The following is a 21,831-nucleotide window of genomic DNA, read 5'->3' as shown; positions in this document are numbered from 1 at the left end:
CTATTATCTACCTTTGAACTACACCTTCAGCCCAACCATCTTTTTTTTTTTTTTTTTTTTTTTTTTTTTTTTTAAGATTTCCTTCTAACACTTTTCTTGTTCTGGTGCCAAAAAAAAAAAAAAAAAAAAAAAAAAATGCATTTTTATTGTTCATTTATCACTCTATCTTAAATGTTTATAATGTTGTTAGTCTTTTTAGTCATCACTTTTGCTTGAATGTAGTGGTGCATGCCTGTAATTCCAGCATTCCAGATGTAGAGAGAGGCAGAAGGATTGGCCACAGGTCCTCAGTGAGCATGTCCTAGGAAGAAATCCAGGCCATCTGGGACTTTAGTGTGGGTCCCTGTCTCAATTCAAAAAATAAGAATAAAGTCACTTTTACATACTAATCTATCCTGTAGACACATGATTCACTCAGCCATCAGTGAGTCTTCAATGTCTCAGCATTGTAAATAGTCTCCACCCAGCCTTCCCCAGCCTGGGAGGCAGGGCTCCCACCTGCCCTGTCTGGAAGATTATGTAGGTCACTGGGACCTGACTGGGCCTGCTGCATCTACAGTGCCTGGGAAGGCCCTACATCCTCAGCTTCTCCCTGACCTTCCCTCTGTAGTCCCAGCATGGACTGCTCCCATCTGCTCAGGCCTCAAAACAGGAAGCCTCGAAGGTACTGTCCTGCTGATGGTGACATGACCCCGCACCCAGACCAAAGAACCAAACCAAATAGCACCCAGACCACTCCAAGTCAGCCATGATCTCAGCACTGGGGTGGGAGCAAGCTTCCTGCCAAGGGCCCCAAATAGCGAAAGTTTGATGGACATTCTTTTGAGAAAGCCCCTTCTAGAAAGTTCTGTTTTCTGGAAGCTGAAGCACTTCAGGCAGGCAAACGCCTAAGGTGATGGGCCGAAGATCACATTTTCAGGATGCCTCTCCGCTTTATGTGTTTGCAAAGCAGATATTTGGGGAGGTTGGGCTCCGAATTGCTTCATGGTTGCCAGCCTCATGGGAAATGGCTCGCATTCTTAGCATAGTTGAAGAGCTGTGAAGCAACAGAGAAGACTGCTCTGAGGCCTCTGGGGAACTAAGGAGGATGAGCCACAGCCTCGGCATGCCTCCCTCCTTGGATGGGTTTTGAGATGGGACGCACTACTAGATATTTCTTCCAAGAAGGCAGGGTGGTAGGGAGTCTCTAAAGGATCTATCTGTGAGAATCACTGCATGGCTTAAGCGAGCCCAGGCCTGAGTGCTTTCCAGGTCCACTTATCCAGGCTCTGTCCCGAGAAGTACCCCAAACAAGCATAGTATACTTCAGAACCATTAAGGAAGAATTAACGAGAGAAAAAAAAAAAAATCACTCCATAACCACTGAGATAAAGATTAGCATTTTTCCTCCTCCTCTCCTTCTTCTTTTGTAGCAACTTTCCATGAAGAAAAGAATAACCCTGACCTTCTGATACCCCCAGCCTCCATCTCCCACATGCTAGGATTATAGACATGCAGTCCCATATCTGACTAGGATTTCCGTAGTTTTTGTTTGGGATGTCCCCACCCCCCTCTCTATATTGCTATTGACATTTTTCTCTTCTTTTTCTGTTTTGCTTTCTTTCTTCCTTTCCTTTTCAAGACAGAGTTTCTTTGTGTAACAGCCCTGGCTGTCCTGGAACTAGTTCTGTAGGCCAGAACTCACAGAGAGATCCACCATCACCTGGCAACATTTTTCTCTTAATCCAGAATGCATAAAATTTTAAATCAGCATCAATAACATATTTTTTATTCATTAACAGTTTTATAAAGGTATATAATTTATCTTGACTATGCCCATCCCTCACTCCAACTCCCCCAACACACCTCCTTCCCAATGTCAAATCTTCTTTTTTTAATAACCCACTGAATCCAATTAGTGTTGCCCCTATGCTCATGAATGTGGAGTTACTATTTACGGGGCCATGGGCAGCCTAAATAGCCTTTAAGAAAAAATAACCAAGTAAAAAGGTCCTAGGCTCAAAATGTTCTATTCCCTATCTGACAGTAAACCCCAGACAGAGCTATCTTTCTCATTAGAAAATTCTAAATCCCATGTCCTCTTCTCAGTAGCTGAGTCCATGACCAGCCAGCCACCCCGGTGGAGAGGATGGTAAGGTCAAACCTGTCACTGGTGCAGTGTTCCCGGCTGCTGGCCAAAAAACCCCACGCCTATTGAATTCCCTGAACTGAGAAAGCAGCATTCCTGAGACCACTCAGTAGTCCAGGCAGCCTCAGAGGGCAATGCCAGGAAATGCAAAGGGAGAAGAATTCCTTCCTGGTACTGCCTCTGTGGCCTTCGCACAGGTCTCCCATCCGGCTGGTACGGGTGGCTGAGCACCTAAGGAAGTTCGACATGCCATGCCACAGAGGCCTTGCCCACGGCTTTCTCGGAGCTCTGTGGAATCTGTCTAAGGGAGGAGGAGCCAAGGGCAGAAGTATGGCAAAGCAACTTGCTGTTCCATGTCTGTGTGAATGTGAACCAGGTAGAGAAACGCTCGCTCCCGGGAACAAGAGGCCAGGTGTGTGAATGGGATAATTGAAGTCCTGGCTCCGCCCCCGGGGCTGCTGTAGCCTAGGAAGAGGAATGGGAGGCTTGTCTCAGAAGCTTGGGAGCCCAGCAGGTGTGAGTGCTGCAGGGATGAAGGCAGAGAGGGCCTCTGTCAAGCCCAGGTCCTCAGCCTTACCACCTGGGAAGCTTTCAAATACCGCAGGCAGTATCCATGATGCACCTCAACCAATGGAGCCCAACTCCTCCCAAGTGGACCAGTGATTTGGTTTTCTTTTTTCTTTTCTTTTCTTTTCTTTTCTTTTCTTTTTTTTTTACATCCTGGTAATTACAATATTCAGCTAGGCCGGAGAATTAGTGCTCTGGGTTCATCACACAAAATAAGTAGAACTCCTTCTGAGTGACTCATCAGCCACCTTTCTCTCCAGTGGAGTGATAGCTCCCCTCTCAAGTCTCTGTGCTGGCCTAGTGTCTTTTAAAGCCATCGCAACACCATCTCCTGGAGGAAGTCCTGCTGACCACACCAGCTGCAGCCCTCTGGGGTCTACTGTTACTTAGGACCCAGGCCTATAACCATCATAGCCATCAACAGGCAGGCATTTTCCTGTTCTGTGCAGCCACCTGCTCTCATTGGGGCAAGTGTCATGACATTGGCCTCTACCCTTCCTTGTAAGTGTAAGGGTGTGAGCTACCTCATACCTCCATATACACACTGGATGCTCAATGTTTCCTGGCTGATTGACATGTTGGGGCACTTCGACATTTCAAACAATCTTGATGGGAGAGTGGGGGGAGGAATGTCTAATGCAAATGAGCAAGTGTCACTTAGAGGAAAGGAAGAGCTGACTGTCAGATGACAAGACACTCAATCTGGCCCACAGTAAAAGAAATCCGAGTCAAAGCTACAGCAAGATACGGCCGTCACATCACCTATCAGATGGGCACAGATCAAAAAGTTTGATTTGGCTCAGCGTCGCCAGGGAAACAGCAGCTCCTGGGCTGGGCGGAGGGGGGGGATGTGTGTGACTTGACAAGGCCCTGTGGAAGATGATTTGGCAACCTCTGCCTGTGTTTCAAATTCCCACGGTCTTCAAAAGGCAGAAGAATGTGATAATTAAGAATGCCAGTCGGAGTCAGACACCTTGGTCTGAGTCCCAGCTCTGCCAGCCACTTTACTTCCCTGTGCCTTGATTCTTCTCATCAGCAAAATGGCATGAGTTAACATACCTGGCCCCCAAGCTGCTTCCAAGCATTATGATGCGTTAATCATTGTCAAGTACTTACAGCAAATCCCAGCTCGCAGAAAATACTATGCAAATATTAATGAGCCTTACTATTAACTGCCCCAGCAATTCTCCTGCTAGGAATCTGCCCTACAGACACCCTTGCACTTGTGTTGAGCGGGCCCGTGCAATTCACTGAGGCTCTGAGTGAGTCAACTGGGCAGAAAACTGGAACCAATCCAAATGACCACAAACAGCTAAATTAATTCTGGTGTGTGTAAAACAACATACTCTACAGATACATGAGAAACGATGAATGGATTTTTTAATTTCTGTTCAGCAAGCACAGCATGCTGCCTTAGATGTCTGTAGGGAGGCAGGGGAGACTGGGGCATAGTGGCACATGCCTGTAATCTCAGAATTTAGGAGCAGGAGTTCAAGGCCCGGCTGAGCTGCATGAGACCCTGTCTCAAAATATAAGAGGGCTGCAAATGCAGGGCAGGGGTAGGGCTTTTGCTCAGCATGTGCAAGGCCCTGGGTTTAATCCCTAGCACCAGAAAGATAGCGTCACAATAATAATTAAAAAGCAGGGTAATACAGACCCAAGTATACAATATTCTCTTATCTATAATTACAAAATTCAGAAACATCTAATTTTTAAAAATGGCACAAGCATGCTTTGTAGCAACAACTAAACTCCATTGATTGAAGGCTGATTATTGGTTTAACTTATTGGTAGGGAAAGATTAGTGTGTCATCACAGAGTGCAGCACAATCCATAGGACACCACCTTCCTTCATTCCTTGAATTCCAAATTCCAAACCGCACTGTTCCTGCGGTTTCCAGATAAAGAATTATGAACCTACAACCTGATTTGTCTTTTTTCCCCTTCTTGGTATTAACATAGCTCCGCAAGGACTCAGGACATACTATCCCAGGTTGCTTCCGTGAAGGAGCAGAAAGGATGTGGCTCATGACGAAAATTTTCATAAGTATTTTAGTCTACAGTTTTAAAGAGCAGTGCTTGTGGATACTTTCAAAAAGAAAGAAATCAGATTTACACCCTCCATGCAGGTGATTAAGATCCCGCCCTCTGCCCGTGCTGGGCGTGATAGGCTGCCTGGGAACTTGGACTTGGGAAGTAGGGCTGAGGGTGGGGCCAGGTGGGATGCGAGCCTCACCTCTGAGTCACAGTGCTGTCCTGGGCACCGCAATGTGGTCGCCTCCCTTGAAAAGTGCAGATAATGAGGGTGACTCAGCCCCCCCCCCCATCAGCTTCCTCCTCTACACTTTTCCCACAGAGGGTCGAAAATCACCTCACATGACATCTTCTCATCATATTTCCTCAGGAGAGAACCAGGGTAAGAGCATTGGGTCTCAGGACTGGGGGGGGGGGGGGAGCGGCTTAAGGTACCCAGCAATATGAGGCAGTCCCTAGCAAGAGGAGGAGAGGCAACGTTCTGCCCAGAAAGGGGCCATCTCAAGGCCGCAAAGAATAAAGGAAGTCACACAAGCAAACAAAGGAGGAAAGGCTGAAATAAGTCCTGGACTGATTTTTGTTTTTAATATTTTTTATTTCTATTTTTAAAAGATTTATTTGTTTTTATTTCATGTGTATGAGTGCTTGCCTATATGTTTGTATAATCGCCAAGTGGGTACCTAGTGCCCTGGAGACCAGAAGAGGGTGTGGAATTGAACTTAAAGATCTGAGCCTCCATATGGGTGCTGGGAACCGAACCTGGGTCCTCTGCAAGAGCAGCAAGTGCTTTTAAGCCCTAGCTGCCTCTCCAGCTCCTTTATTTTTAAACAGATGTTCTTGCTAATTTGGTCAGGCTGACTCTGAATTCCTGGGATCAAGCCATCCTCTTGCTTCAGCCTTCTGGGTAGCTGAGATTACAGGCATGGTCACATTAAATAATGGAAGAAATTCATTATATTAAAACCGAGATGATCCAGATGGGAGTTCAATGTGACAGCCTGGGATTTATAGCATTTCTGTACCGGTCCTTGTAAAGTATATGTGTACCCTTCCATACTTTTCTCTACCTCTGGATGCAAATATATATTAATATATATACATATGTAAATCTACCTATGTACATACCGATACATACATATGCATATTCCATGTGGCCATATACATGTATGCACATGCATGCACACATACATTTATATACAACTACACATACACAGTTATATGTCTAAATATGTCACAAACTTAAGGATGAACCTGTCCATTATTCATTCACAGAAATTTTCATCAATAAATTTCTTGCAACTCCAATACCATCTTGGAGACTGATCCTTGGAGAACCCAAACCAAAAAAGCACGCATACACACATACAGATATAAAGTATACAAGCATGTTTTTAAATCAATGTTGTACAATACTACCATAACTGTAACTATAATATTGTGCCAATATTGATAGGGAATGGAATATTGTCCCACAGTGTCCAAAAACTGGAAACAAAGCAATGTCCATTCATAAGCTATGGTCAAATAAATCATCATGCATCCATGTTTAAGAATGATATGCAGCTGGCATGGTGTGCACGCCTTCAGTCCCAGCACTTGGAGGCAGAGGCAGGCAGATCTCTGAGTTTGAGGCCAGCCTGGTCTAGTACAACCAGGCTACACAGAGAAGCCCTGTCTTGAAAAACAAACAAAGAATGATATGCAGGCCCAGGATGGTGGTTCATAGCACTCAAGAGGCAAAGGCAGATGACTCTCTGAGTTCAAGGCCAGCCTGCTTACTGAGGGAGGGCCAGGACAGCCAAGAGCTACACGGGGAAGCCCTGTTTGAAGAAGAGAGAAGAGGAGGAAGAAGAAAGAAAAAGGAGGAGAAGAGGAAGATGAAGAAGAAAGAAGAGGGGAATCAGTGGTTATATGTAGTGAGATAGTTCTGTGGCACTGACCACGCCCACTGTAGTGAGATAGTTCTGTGGCACTGACCACGCCCATTGGGGGTGGAGCCATGGGTGTGGTCAGTGCCACAGAACTATCTCACTACAGTTATATGTACTTCTTTCCAACTTTTGGAGGACAAGATTTGGTTTCCTACACCCACCTGGTGACTCACAACCATCTGTAACTGTATTTCCAGGGGATCCAATGCCCTCCTCTGGCCTCCGTGGACACCAGGCACACATGTGGCTCACAGACATACGTGCAGGCAAAACATCCACACACATAAATAAGAAAGAAATTTTAAAGCCCAATGAAAGAATTAAACTAGTGATGGATTTTTGTTCTTTTTTTCCCAAAGAGTATTACACAGTATTTAAATAAACCATTGGTTTTAAAGATTTGTTATAAGACAGAGAGAGTGTGTAGGGGTATGTGCACTCGAGTGCAAAACCCAAGGAGGTTAGAAGGTGGCATTGGATCCCCTGGAGCTGGATCCCCAAGCAGCTGTGAGTTGTGTTTGGGACTGAACTCAGGTTCTTTTCAAGAGAAGTATGTGCCCTTAAGCACTGAGACATCTCTCCAGCCAGAGTGGCTTTTGAAGGGTCTACAAATGTAAGTTTCCATTAGCATTGTATCTGAACACTCTTTTATCTGTAGGTGCATTAGCAGTAAAAGCAGTAAGTGTTATGTTTCTTTCTTTCTATTTTAAAAACTGTTACATTTTTGTTTTGTGTGCATGTGTACAGTGTGTCTGATATGTTCTTGCTGTGGCATGCCTGTGGAGGGCTCTGAGTCAGTTCCCTCCACCCATTGTGTGGGTCTCTGGGATTGAACTCTGATCTCAGGCTTGGTAGCAAGTGCCTTCACCTGCTGAGCCATCTTGCTGGCCCTAATTGTTATTGTTTTTGTTCTATTTATTTATAAATAAATAGTTGTACAATATAGACACAGTTCTTCCTAGCTAAGAGTGAACCTGATGCTCCTGGCTGAGTTTACCACGAGCCAAGAGTACAGGTGTGAGACTCTGTACCCAGCATACTCCCCCCCACACACCATGTAGACTTAATCACTTTAATACCAGTAGTTTCTCATAATTTCTGACTCTTGGAATGGCTCTCATATCAGTTGCCAATATTTCTATTGAGTCATTTATTTCTTCCAAGGTTTAGATATTTATACTTACATATTCACCTATGTTTAGATGTTTGGGGGGGTCTTTTGCTCTCTGATTTGCAAATACTTTCTAAATCCTTTCATTTGTTGCCTTTGCACCATCTTTCCGCACAAAGAGTTCAAGTTTTGATGCAGTAAAATGTATTTTTCTTTTTCTTCCAAGTGTCAATATTTGTCAAGTGTTCTCCCTACCCTATCTTCACAGTCCAAGTAGGTCCCTAGAACAACAACTGCATCAGTGGCAGAAAAGGTCAAGAGGATAGCATCTTCCTTTAACAGCATCCCTCCAGAACCTTCTGCATAACAATTCCTGCGGAGCCTTAGTTACTAGCTGCAATGTTGTCATGGTGTCCTTATCTTCCGCACTCACAGAGCCAAGGACACCCTTACCTCTTGACAATCAGTAGACAGGAGAGAGCGCACACTGCTGTGGTGAGTCCTGTCTCACAACCCACCTCTTAGGACAGAGCCTCACAGAGCACCCACTGGGGAAGGACCTCAGCTCAGAGACCACGGGGTCAAAATCTCAGAATGGTTGCAGTTCCCAAAGGTGTTCTCTCTGTGACCTCCCTAGGTTGAGAGGTTTGTGGCTGGGGATCACTAACATTTGCAGTGTTGATGCCTCTGGACTGTGGGAAACACCACTAGGCATTTCCAGGCAAATGGACAATTTAGGGAATTGCTGTGATTCATGCCAATCTGGTGGGCGTGTCTATGCCAGAAGAAAAAAAAACAACAACATTGGAAATACTTTCTAACTGGATTGCCTCCCTCCCTAGCCACCCACAAGGACCCAGATCAGGGCCAGGCACATCTTCCTAAGGTCTGCTTGGTAAAAGGCATCCAGGGAAGGGATGGTTCAATGGAGGGCAGGGGCCACAAAGGAAAGGACCCGAGAAGACATGGCTTCCACCAGATGCAAGGCACACTGCCTGTCTGTACAGCATTTGGAACCTCAGGGCAGGCCTGCGCCCAGCTCTGCCATGTCCCCAAGTGGGGCTTCTTCTTTGTGTCTGCCAGCTGCACTGAGCATCTGCTCTGCCAGTAACAAAGGAACAGTGGTGTGTGGTCCTGGCCCTAGTGTGGAAACTAAAGGTGTCTGATCAGGTCTCAGGTCTGAACAAGTCTAAAGCAATTCTGTTCTGAAGAGCAGAATGGTGGGCTACAGTGTCATCCACTTCACCCCCCAACCCCTGCCTCTGTTTGTTTTGGGACAGGGGTCTCTATGTATCCCTGGCTGTCTTGGAACTCGCTCTGTAGAACAGGCCAGCCTCGAACTCACGAAAATCTGCCTTCCTCTGCCACCTGAATGTTAGATCTATTGTTTCAAGAAAGAAAGGAAGAAAGGAAGGGAGGGAGGGAGGGAGAGAGGGAGGATGAAAGTGATAGCAGAGAGAGACGTGTGGCTCAAGGGAGCCTCCAGGAGGACTGCCATGAGTTTGAGACAGACCTGATCTACAGAGTGAATTCTGGGCTAGCCTGGGGTTCCTTGTGAGACCTTTTGTCAAAAGTAAAATAAAACAAAATAACAATAGACATTCATTGTTAAAATTCCTAGGAAACACAGACAACATGGATAAACAGAAGGCAGTAAAAACACACTAATTCAGAGAACAGCTGTTGGGACACAACCCCCTACAGACTTCCCTGTACCTGGAGTTTACTTCTCCTAGGAGCACAGCTGGACCCAGCAGCCTGCCATGAGCTGATCTGAAGCTCTCATGTGCCCATCAGTGCTCCATTCAGCCTTGAATTCAGGATCATCACTGATGTTTTCTTTCATTCTGGTCCTAATACAGCCCAGCTCAGGCTTGTTACTAAACCCATGTTGATTGAAATTTTGATTTTGTCTTTTTTTTTTTTTTTTTTTTTTTTTTTTTTGAGACAGGGTTTCTCTGTGTAACCCTGGCTGTCCTGGAACTCACTCTGTAGACCAGGCTGGCTTCGAATTCAGGGATCCACCTGTCTCTGCGGGGACTAAAGGTATGTGCCACTGCCTGGCTAAAATTTTGATATTTTGTTTACTTGTAGCAAATTCGTTTGTTTGAGATAGGATCTTACCCTGAGCCACTCCACCTGGATTTCCCTGGGTGTATTTTTATTTTTAAACATGAGATGATAAAATGTTCATTGAGGCCTAGGGATGTAGCTGAGTTGGTAGAATGCTTGTCTAATGTACATGATACCCTGGGTTTAATCCCCAGCCCTGCCTAGGATGGATATGGTGGCTCATGCCTGTAATCCCAGCCCTCAGGAGACTAAGGCAAGAGAATCTTAAGTTTGAGGTCAGTCTGAGCTACATGAGACTCTTTCTCAGAATTAAATGAACAAATACACTGCTCTGAATATGAAGGTTTTTGTTTGTTTTTTGGTGGTTTTACTTCTCTGTGTCAGGAGATGGAGGCTTGAAGGGATTGTTGACTCATGCTCATCTGAGGGGCATGTCTGTGTCAGAGAGAAAGCACAATGCTAGAAATACTTTCTAGTTTGGTGGTGTTGTGCACACCTTTAGTCCCAGCACTCTCGAGACAGAGGCAGCCTGGTCTACAAAGTGAGTTCCAGGACAGCCAGGGTTCTACAGAGAAATGCTGTCTCAAGAAAACAGAAACAAAAAAGAAATACTTTCTATCTGGACTATCCATCTCTAATCACTCAGAAACCTACCCGTCCTGCAAAAAGGGCTCAGACAAGGGCACAGCCTACCTAAAGTCTTCGTGGTAAAGGCCTGGGGAAAGGGGTGATCCAATGGAGGGCAGGGGTCATGAAGGAAAGATCCCAAGAAGGCCTGGGTTCCACCATTTCTACATCCCAGACACTGTACCACCCAGCTTGTTTTCAATCTGTGCAGTTTGGTTCTGGGCTCCCAGCATCCAGAACTCTACTTGGTGCCTCATAAGCACGCTGGAGTATTTGTGGGGTCAGTGCATGAATGAACGGTGAAGAAAGGTCTCAGATACTACCTGAATCCCCGTGTAGGTAGATCTTTGCACACATTTCATGAGGAGTGACTAGGGATCAGGAGAGAAGGAAGGGAAGCAGAAGCCAGAGTGGACAACCCAGAAAGGCCATAGCCTGGGTCCTATGGTGAGCACAGACGGCCTCTATAGTAGGCTAGGGGTGTCTGCTCAACGTAAGCACCCCCCCAGGCACACCCAGAAGCCCTTTGGTGTGTCCTCTCCATTCCCCAAATGGAGTCATCACTACTGCTCTGGTCTGGACTGGGCCCAGACACTTGGCACCAAAACCATGCCACGTCCCCTCTGTGGGACTGGCACACACACCCAGCCTGAGGTCCTCCCCAAGAGGATGACTCAAGAACTCACTTGGAGCCTGGGGTCTGTTAGCCAGGCCACTTCTCTTCCTGGGCATCAACCCTGAGCTCCCAAAGTGGAGGGCCTGCCTCCTCACAGCCAGAACAGCAAGGGATTTTCCCATCCTCAATCCACTGACATGTGGAATTTTAAAATAACAAAGCCAGACTCCAAGAGAGGAAATTCTAAGAACATGAAATAAGTCAGCAGAGCAGAGGTGGGTGTTTATTTTCCATGACCACCTACTCCTCTGTGCCCTCCCCCACCCCCGGGCTGGGGGAGGGGTCAGATGAGAGCATCACAAAGCCAGAGGAAACCCATCTTCCTGTGTTTGCAGAGGAACAATGCTGGAGGCGCCTTTCCAAGGCCTTCAACTTTTCCTCTGGACATAGAATTTTAGGTCTCCGCGCATTCCTGGGAGGAGGTCCCACAAGGAATGTCGGATGTAAACATTGCCTTTCCATCACTCAGTTACATCTGTGACATGCAACAGCCCCAATCCTCTGGGGACCCTGTAGCTCAGGTCCATCCCACCAGGTGGAGATAGAAGAGGCATTTGGAGTCCTGGCCCCACCTTGCAGTCAGTTTCCTGAGATCTCATTGGCTTCCTCTGTCCCTCCCTCTCAGCCTTCTGCCCATGCCTCCTGCCCACTCCTTCCCTGGAATACTGCCCACCTCCAGTCTTCCTGGCCCCAGTGCACATTGCCTCATGCATCCTGTCCCCATGAACCATCCTCCACACTGTACCTCCGAGCCAGGCCTCTTTCCTTTCTAGAACTTGCCATCAGCCACACCAGGTCCCCTGATGGTCTTCTAGGACCTTTGTGATAACCAGGCCACCACACAAGTCTCCTTTCCTGCACATTCCTACCCGAACCAGGAAGGTACAAACAAGATCCCCCTTCCCCTCCCCCCCACCCCAAAAGATATCAGACCCACCCCAGCCTGGCTTTTCTGAGGCTACTTTGAAGGGGTCCCAACCAAAGTCTTGAAACACTGGCCAGTGCTCAATGAGCTCCTACAAGGGCTGGTGCCATGCTCAAAAGGGTATGGACACCCTCAAAACAGAGTACTGAGCCCGGGTCCTCAGGCTGAGTGAGGGTTCCATAAACCAATCAACAAACACCACGGGACTGGCAGAGAGAACATCCCATATTCACTGTGATGAAGCTGGGGCACTTGGGCAGGTTCTTCTGATGGCCACTCAGACCACATACACCCCCCACACACACACACAACAATCAAGATTCCCTTGGTCTCAAACACTAACTTACTGGTCTTTCAGGTGGCTATCCAGGGTCTTGGCCCCCAATCTGGGCTATTCCTATGTTTCTGAACACACACACACATACACACACAGGATAAAAGACTGATTTTAGACTAAGAATGTCACAATTCCTGGGGGACAGTAGATGTTTTTACCTCTGTGTCCCCAGATTTGAGTTCAGAATCTGGCTCAGGGCAGGGGCTCAGTAAATATTTGTGGAATGAATTAAAGCCATACTCTTGTGCATTCAGTCACTTTGGCTGGTCTGAGAGCATCTAATTCCACACTGTCCCTGGTTTTGCCTCACACAGCAGGTCTCCCAAAGTGAGCAACTCTGGGTGTCTGAGCCTGTGTCCCTTGAGGCTGGTGGCCCAGAAGGGCAAATCCGATGCTTCCTTCTATGGAATGGCTTCTTTCCCAAATGTCCAAATACAATGCTTTCTGTTTTCCCTAAACCAACACTACTTGCAGGAGCCCGCTCCTACACCTGCATGGACAGGGCCGTTGTGTTCTGCAGGGTCAGTGTGATGGCTGACCAGGTCCTGCCTGGTGTTCAACGGAGGGAGGAGGACCAGCTTGTGCATCCAGAGCGCGCGGTGAACACCCTGTTCACATTCCTGCGCCAGCCGGAATGCTGAGACGAGCCAAAGGCCGCATTCCTCGGCCATGGCCAGATCGCAGCCCAGGCTCCCGCCCCGCCTCCCCTCGGCCCAGCGGGCCCAGCCTAGAAGTGCGTCCCCACTCAACGTACGCCCCCTGGCGGCTTGCAATGGCACGGCTTCCTTGGACTCAGGATCCTATGTCCGCAGTTTGGATTGGAGCATGGATCATTATCTTCCTTCTGCCTGAAACTTCCAGATTGCTGACACTGTGACTTCCATTGACCACTCCATTTTAATGTTTGCAGCCTCGACCTTTTCTAACATCCTGGTCCCTGTCTACCATAAACACTGGTCTTTCATTCTTTTACATATCTTGGACAGAGCCTTTAGCTACTGGTTCTGGTTCCTTTACAGACCTTCCTGCACACTAGGTAAGTTCACTCCACCCCAACTTCTGCAAAGTTTTCACACTTATCTTAGAGCGTTTCCCAAATCATTAGTTTGGATTTGGGAGGCAGGCTTGTCAACACGCCTCCGGGTCCCACTCGGAGATTCCTAATCAGGAGGTCTTCGGTAGGGTTCAGGATTCTGCATATATGAAACTCATTCCAAGGAACCTGGATGCGGGACTTAGAAAAAAATGATGTAAGTGGCTTTGCTTTTCTTCTCAGTAAACCCATTGAATATGGGCTTCTCCCATATTTGGACAAATCCCACTAAATTACTTTTTTAATCCTCTGTCCCCAAAAAATAAAAAAAAAAAAAAAATTCCACAGAGGAATGCAGTTTCAAGGAAAGCCCTTCCATTGTCCAGGGAGGGAAAATACACAGTAAACCAAGGTGGAGCCAGAAAAGCCCCACAGAGCAGGCCGACCCACTCTAGCGAGCAAAGCAGGGTACCACATGGAGGAGCCACACCATTCCCTCCCCTTATTTCCTTTCTTTCCATACCAGGTACAAAAACATTCATGAGGCAGAGCAAAGCCAGACAAAGCCCACCCGATGCAAGAGCTTTAGCCGTCATTAGAACCGAAGTCCCTATGGGTCATGGTCTCTCATGGTCTGTTACTGGAGTCCTGCTAGCAGTTTTCACAGAATCCAGTTGCCCAGGTGCTTGGCCCCAAACAAACTTGAAGGAGGAGGAAACTGCCTCCTTGGCTGCAGCACAGCATGATCCTGCTTGCACTCCTATGTGCCCTGAGCAACCACTGCTGCCATTGGCTGTTGGTAGTATCAAGGGCTTTGATATTACCCCCAAGCCTGGTCATAAATGAGAGTTGGTATCATTTCAAAAGGGTTGACAGGCTTGAATTTGGAAGCCACACCTTGTCAGAGCTGTTCCTGGTTTACCGTGAAGAAGCTAAGAGTTCAGACAGGCATGGGAGTAACAATGTAGGCATTTCCCCAGTTCATGTGCAGGCACTGGATGCTGGCTTTGGAGCCTGTCCTGGAACTTGCTCTTGTACACCAGGCTGGTCTTGAACTCACAGGCATCTGCCTGCCTCTGCCTCCCAAGTGCTGGGATTAAAGGCGTGAGCCACTAGCCACCACTACCCTGCTTTGCTTTAGCTCTTGATACTTAAAAGCAACCCCCCCCCCATCCCTTCTGCAAAGACTCTTTTACTTTGTGACACCCAGTCTCACAGTAAGTAGGAATGGAGCATGTGACAGAGCCCTGGTGCAGGGAGGAGGTGGCTCTGCTCCCTCCCCAGCTTGCTAGCACAGGCACTCTGCTGACTCCAGCTTTTGACACACAATCTCACAAAGGCACCAGCACCAATCTGGACAGCAAAGGTGTGTGTGTGTGTGTGTGTGTGTGTGGTGTGTGTGTGTGTGTATATGTATATATTTTGAGACAGAGTCTCTCACATTTCTATTTTTAAAATATATAAGTACATAAATAAATGTTATAGAATGTTCTTTCCGGAACCCTTAACAGATCATCTTACATATACCCCCAGTTTGGAGACCATTGTCCTGACTGGAATCTTCCTAGCCCAGGACACCCATATCTCTGAAAGGCAGCCTTTTTCAGGAAAGGAGCACCCCCCCCCAAACAAACAAACAAACAAGTGAGCAGGCCCATACCACAGAAAGAAATTCTAGGAAAAAATTAACATTCCAGTTCATACTTCTACTTGTGAATTTTCAAAGCCACACTCTCAATATCCTGCAATATCCTGCATCAGGTAGGTCCGAGATTGGGAGAAGGGAAGGTGGGGAGAGCACCAGGGAGTCTGAATTTGGGGAATTCCTTTTGGATTTGCAGACTGTTCTCAAACTGCATTTCTTGAAGGCACAGTGGCTGTGTTCCTGTCCTGAGCATGGAGAAACAGCGGCCTCTGGTGGTGAAGACATGAAATGCTTCCCAAGCTCCGGATTGCAGGTATCCACCACCAGCAGCCTATGCAGGCAGCTAGAAAGCCCTTACCCTTGTCACCCGCCAATAGACTTAGGGCCTTGCCTACGTTTGGTGAAGGAGAAAGGGGTAGGCTTGATGCCCACACTCTTGCTAGCTTGGAAGACAACCATGCTACAGGTCCCATGACAATTTTCTTGGAAAGGCCTGATGTAGCCGTTCAGCTTGGAAAATGGGTGAAGAACCACCCATTATGACAAAGAAAACAAGGTTTCCATAAATACCCCGAGGCCAACTGATTTCTGAAGTTCACCTCCTTGGGTGCCTGTGGATGATTTTCCTTTTCAGGTTAAAGGACCTGAAAATACCTCACCCTTCCCCTGCTCTGCTTCTGTCCTTGGCGGGAGGTCTGTCTCTCTCGGAAGGAGACAGAAAGGAAGCAGTAAATCCACAGACAAAAGCCCTCATGGCTCCAAGGTGTTTCCAATTCCTTTTTGACTAGCCGGCAAACACCATTCACTCCAGGAAAAGTTCAAGTAAACACAACCATAAGGAACTAGTTTACTCCACCAAGATATGACACATATTTATGTGGAAAAAAGTGGGGTAATTTGGCCAGGTGGTGGCAGCGCATGTTTAATCCCTGCACTTGGGAGGCAGAGGCAGGCGGATCTCTGTGAGTTCTAAGACAGCCTGGTCTACAGAGAGAGTTCCAGGACAGCCCACCAGTGACACACAAAGAAACCCAGTCTTGAATACCATCTCACCCTCCACCCCCCCCCCCCAAGAGAACAAAGTGTGACAATTAAACAAACACTTGAGGACAAAACTATCCCTGAAGGACCGGGGAAAGAGCTCTGAGATAAGGAGATGGTGTGAACACTCAACACTTGTTTACTAGGAAAAAGGAAGCTAAGAGATAACACCTGAGGATCTGGAGACTTGGCCCAGCAGGTAAATTCAGTAGACCAAGCCTGATGGCTTGAGTTTGATCCCAGAAACTACACAATGGAAGGAGAAATCCAACTCTTTGAAGTCATCCACTGACCTCCATAGATGTGCTTGGGAAAATGAAAGCGTGCGCGCTCACTCACACATACACACTCACACACACACACACACACACACACACACACACACACACACTTTTTAAAATGTAAAAAAAAAAAGAAAAGAATAAAAAAGGTTGAGAGGCCCTGCGCATGCTCTGAGCAGGGAGGCAGATGAGCGGGAAGTTTGTGCCAGACCCAGCACGCAACCCCACTCCAGTGAGGAACATGGTGCCTGATTTGCTGCTACTGTATTTCCCGTGGCCGGAGCCGCTGCGAGCTGCTGTAGCTGCCGCGTGGCTGGAAGGGCGTTGCCAGTCCTCAGTGGGCACCAGCATTAGCAGTCCAGGGCCCATCCGTACTCACAGAACTAGCACACGAGACCAGTGGAAATAAAGAGGATTCCAGCTTTTTATAGTACCTTTTGGATGGCAGCTCCCAAAACCCGACACGCCATTGAAGTTGCACCGGAAGCTTATTAAAATTAAGAACAATATAGACATTTGCCTTGAATGTGGTCACCTGAAGCAGAAACATGTCCTTTGTGGCTATTGCTGTGACAAAGTACGAAAGGAAACCACAAAAATCAGACAACAAATATGGGTTCAAGAAGGGGCCCCTCTTAAAGCTCCGAACATAGAGACTATGGTACTATACACAGGAGAGAAGCCATCAGAACAGGGTCAGGGCAAGAGGATCGTGGAAGGAAACATGAACAGGCCATCTTGGTTCACCCAGAACTGACACTGACGAAGTTAAAAGGATAATTTCATAGTAAGGAAAGTTTCATAGTAAATCCTAAAATCAGGGGGCTTTGTTTTCCTGTTGTGCCTGTTTTCATGTCATTGTATTTTAAAATGGACTTTATTAACTGTTAATTTTAAATGAGGCAATTTGAAGAGTGTATCTTGAATAAACTCGACATATTTATGGGGGAAAAAATGGTTGAGAATGTAGACCAGGCTGGCCTCAAATGCAGAGAGCAGCTCACCTTTGTCTCCCAAGTGCTGGGATTAACGGCATGCACCACCAAGCTTAAGGGTGAAAATTAGGAATAAAAATTGAAGGTGAGTGCCTTTTTTTTCCCCATGAGCTATTTTGTTTTAAATATTAACATTGAGATTGAGCTACACTTGTTTGATTTTTCAAATATACTAATTTAGAATGTTTACGAAACAAGTGAAATGGGTGTTAGCGTTGATGGACATCTTCAAAGCAGAGTAAGAAGACCAGCAGCTGAGAAACATGGGCAGAAAACGAAGGGACGCTCGGACGCGTCCAGATGTCTGACTCCAGGATAGAGGCGGGGACGACAGGAAGGAGGTCAGAAAATGGCATTTCCCTGAGAAGACAGCTGGCCATTGAGATCCCCTGATATGAAGGGTGAAGAAATAGACACATCCTTGGCCAGTGATTGTAAGAAACAATACTAAGCCACAGATACAGAGAGGAATCACATTAAGACCCCCAAACTCTGAGGGTGGTGACTGTAGCTCGGTGGGAGAGTTCATGCCTAGCATGCCTGAGGTCCTGAATTTAATGTCTAGCCCTTAAAGAAAAGGAAAATGTCAAAATTGACTTTTGTTTCTTTCATTTGGTTTTCTGAGACAGGATCCTTTTGTGTAGCCCTAGATGTCCTAGAACTAGCTTTGTACATAGACCTCAAACTCACAGAGAGAGTGCTGTGCTTAAAGGCCTGTGCCTTCACAGACTCATGGATTCATTTGCTTTTTGTTTTGAAACAGAATTGTACTTAACCCAGGCTAGCCTTGAACTCTGTGTGCTGAAGAAGATAAACTTGAATTCCTAGTCTTCCTGCTTTGACTTCCCAAGTTCTGAACTGACAGGCATGTACCACCAGCCCTCGCCAGAGTTAAAACTTTGACAACTTGATAATATCTAGCATTTTTAATAAGTAAGGAATCGGACACCCAGATAACACTGTGGGAGAATATAATGATATAACCTTCTTGTGGCATAAATTAACCTCTAAAAAGTCAAAAATTTAAATACCTAAAAGCTGGGAATGCTTCAAAATAGTGGAACACCTGCCTGGTACGCTCAAGACCCTGGGTTTGGTCTCTGCACTGCAAAAGTTAAAAAACAATGTCACAAAATACCTCACTCTTTACACCAGCTGGAGCTCATGCCTTAGTAAATTTACCAGAGGGGTGTTTCCTGCAGATTGTATGTAGGATATTGTTTTAGGATTTTCATTGCTGTGAAGGAACACCACGACATACAAAGGAAATATTAAGTTGTGGCGGCAAACTCACAGTTTCAGAGGTGTTAACATCGTGGTGGGGAACTTGGCGCCGCCATGAGCACAGAGCTGATGCTGGAGAAGGCGCTGATAGTTGTACATCTTGCAGGCAATAGGAAGTCGACTAGACACTGGGTGGTATCTCAAGCATAGAAAACCTCAATGACACTGTTCCTTCAACAAGGCCTCACCCCACTCCAACAAAGCCACACCTCCTAATAGTGCCACTTCCTATGAGATTGTGGGGGTCAATTACATTTACATTATCACAGGACCTGAGCTCAACTCCCAGCATCCTCATGAAGAAGGTTCACAACCTTCTGGAACTCCAGTTCTAGGGCACCCAATTCCCTCTTCTGACCTCAGCAGGTACACAAATGGCACACAGACATACATGCATACAAAAATACCCATACCCATTGAATACATAAATGATATTTTTTAAAAAAAGGTGTCCCATTAAAACAACCAGTTCTAAAAAGGACAGCCTGAGGATTTTGTAAACGGAACCTGAATATGAGTAGTCTCAAATGAGAAGAAAAATGAGATGATACTTGTTTGAACTGTGGTGTCTGGGATATTCTCCTTTGATCTGCAGATACTTAATCATCAGGATTGTTTGAGACAGTGTCATACTTGATAGCACAGGCTGACCCTGAACTCACAATGCTATGAGTTCACAGTGCTATGATTGCATGCATGTATCACCACACCTTGCTTAAGATCACCATACTCCCTCCTTTGTTTCAAGTATGGTGTGCAGGAGCATACGTGTAGCATGAACTGTAATTGTTCTTAATAATAAAAACCTGCAGATCAGAAGAGCAAAGCAGCCAGCCCCTAGAGAGTGTTCACCTCTACCGATGCTCAGACTGAAACGGCCATCCTATCCTCAGACTGCATCCACCGAATTGTATCTGTCTCCACGGAAGGTCGGACTGCTTCCTGTTGCACTGTTCCTCAGACCCCACTGCTCCTCAGACTGCATCTCTCTCCTGTCTCTTCCTGCCTTACATTCCTCTCTCAGCCCAGCTGTATCATTCCTGTCTCCACCTCCTTAGTGCTTCAATTAAAGGCATGTCACTTCAAGTGCTGAGGTCACCTTAGTGTGAGCTCTGTTTCTCTTTTAGACAGATTCAATCTTTGTAGCTCAGGGTGGCCTTGAACTCACAGAGATCCGTCTGCCTCTGTCTCCTGAGTGCTGGGATTAAAGGTGTGTGCCACCACTGCCCGGCCTCTAACTAGTGTGGCTAGCTTTGCAGCCTGATCTTCAGGCAAGCTTTATTTGTTAGATCATAAACAAAATGTCACCACATTCTTGTGTGTGTAAGTGCATGTGAAAATTAGATGTTGATGCCAGGTGTCTTCTTCAATTGCTCTCTGTCTTTAGAAAATTTTAAAAGTCATTAACTTTTAATTTTCAATTACTCGTATATGCCATTTGTGTATGGGTGCCCTTGGAGGCCAGGAGAGGGCATCAGATCCCCTGTAACTGCAATTACAGGTAGTTATGAGCCACCAAGATGGATGCTGGGGTCCAAACTCCAGCTCTCTGGAATATCAGCAAGGGCTCTTAACGGCTGAGCCACCTCTCCATCTCCTATATTTATCAGTTCACTGAATTAATGAACCTGAAGCTCACCGATTCAGCTCTACTAGCTAGTCTGCAGGCCTCATGGACCCTCCTGTGCCCTTCTCTCCATCACTGGGAATACAGACACACACTGCTACACCTGGATTTTATGTTCCAGCTGGAGAATTTGAACTCAGGGCCTTATGCTTGCACTGCAAACATGGGACAAGGGAAACAGTAGAATATAAATATTACAATCCTTGACAATGTTAAGAGGAAACATAGCTCCGGTGGCCAAGACACTAAATTCTCATCCCTCCCTCCCCCTCTGGCTCTCTCCATCTCTCTCTCTCTCTCTCTCCCCCCCCCCACTCTCTCTGTCAGGGTTTCATGATATGCTCCAGGCTGGCTTTCATCCCCAGGCAGAACTGAGGTGAACAAGCCCGGCTGTGATCCAGCAGTACCTTTATATATTAGTCAGGACCTACCAGACCCAGGGCCAGAGCCACCCTGGATCTAAGACAAATCCCTCAAGAGGGATGGGGGGGGGGTGTCACTCAGCAGCCACAGTTAGAGACAGCCAATGGCTGCCAGCGTCCCCATCCTGGCTTGCATGGGCCTCCACCTGGCTCGTAGACCCTGAACTTCCTGTGACATAAGCACTGGATCTAGAGATGCTCTGTCAGACAGAAACTAGGTTTGCTTTTACAGTCAGCCTAGAGACACACACCTAGATAGTGTCTTAGAACATACATGCAGATTTATTTTGCCACATAAAAGCCTGAAGGGTGGCCACCCAGGCCGGTAAAGTGTGCAGGACACCTCCTGAATGTGTTCCTCATCCACCAGTCCCAGCCAATGGCTGAAGCTGTTGCCATGTGTCCATCACAGCCAATCAGCAGGAAGAGGAAATCTCTCTCCTCTGTCTCTCTCTCTCTCTCTTCCTCCCTCCCTCTCTCCCTCTCTCCTCTCTCTCTCCCTCCCTCCCTCTCTCTCTCTCCCTCCCTCCCTCTCTCTCTTCTCTCCCTCCCTCCCTCCATCCATCCCTCTCTCTCTTCCCTCCCTCTCCCTCTCCCTCTCCCTCTCCCTCTCCCTCTCCCTCTCCCTCTCCCTCTCCCTCTCCCTCTCCCTCTCTCTCTCTCTCTCTCTCTCTCGGCCCTCCCCAGAAACTGTATTATCCGCTGGAGCCTCAGGCCTCAGCAGCTGTGTCTAATTGGAAGAGGTGAAGATGCACCCTTTAGTTTTTAAGTGCTAACTAGAAGAGGCGGGCAGATACCAGATAGCTAGCAGTCTCCGTCTCAGTCGCCTGGAGGAAGAGTGAACTGGCAGAGACCCAGGGTTGCTTAGGAACACAATTCTCAGGGAGGTGGCCCCTCCAGCAGAGGATGCCAGGATGCATAGCCAGCTTCGTGGTCCTGCAGGATGGCAGAGGCCCCTTGCTCAGAAGGCCCACACCAGGTTTCATGGTGGGCTGTCAACATCTTGAAATTTTTAGTAATTTTACTGTTGCGCTTGTTATTTTGTAAGTGAAATCTGATGGGGCAGTGGCTATGAGTCTGAGGGGGTACATGCC

At 46.9% G+C, this 21,831-nt stretch overlaps 1 pseudogene; it reads left to right on the top strand.

Moving 5' to 3' along the window:
* The first annotated feature begins 16,596 nt into the window (after positions 1 to 16,596).
* LOC127234205 (39S ribosomal protein L32, mitochondrial-like) lies at positions 16,597 to 17,210 on the top strand (annotated as a pseudogene).
* The last annotated feature ends 4,621 nt before the right edge of the window (positions 17,211 to 21,831 follow it).

The sequence above is a fragment of the Phodopus roborovskii genome, unplaced genomic scaffold, assembly GCF_943737965.1.
Source record: "Phodopus roborovskii unplaced genomic scaffold, PHOROB, whole genome shotgun sequence".
NCBI lineage: Eukaryota > Metazoa > Chordata > Mammalia > Rodentia > Cricetidae > Phodopus > Phodopus roborovskii.
This window is presented reverse-complemented; position numbering and strand designations above follow the sequence as displayed.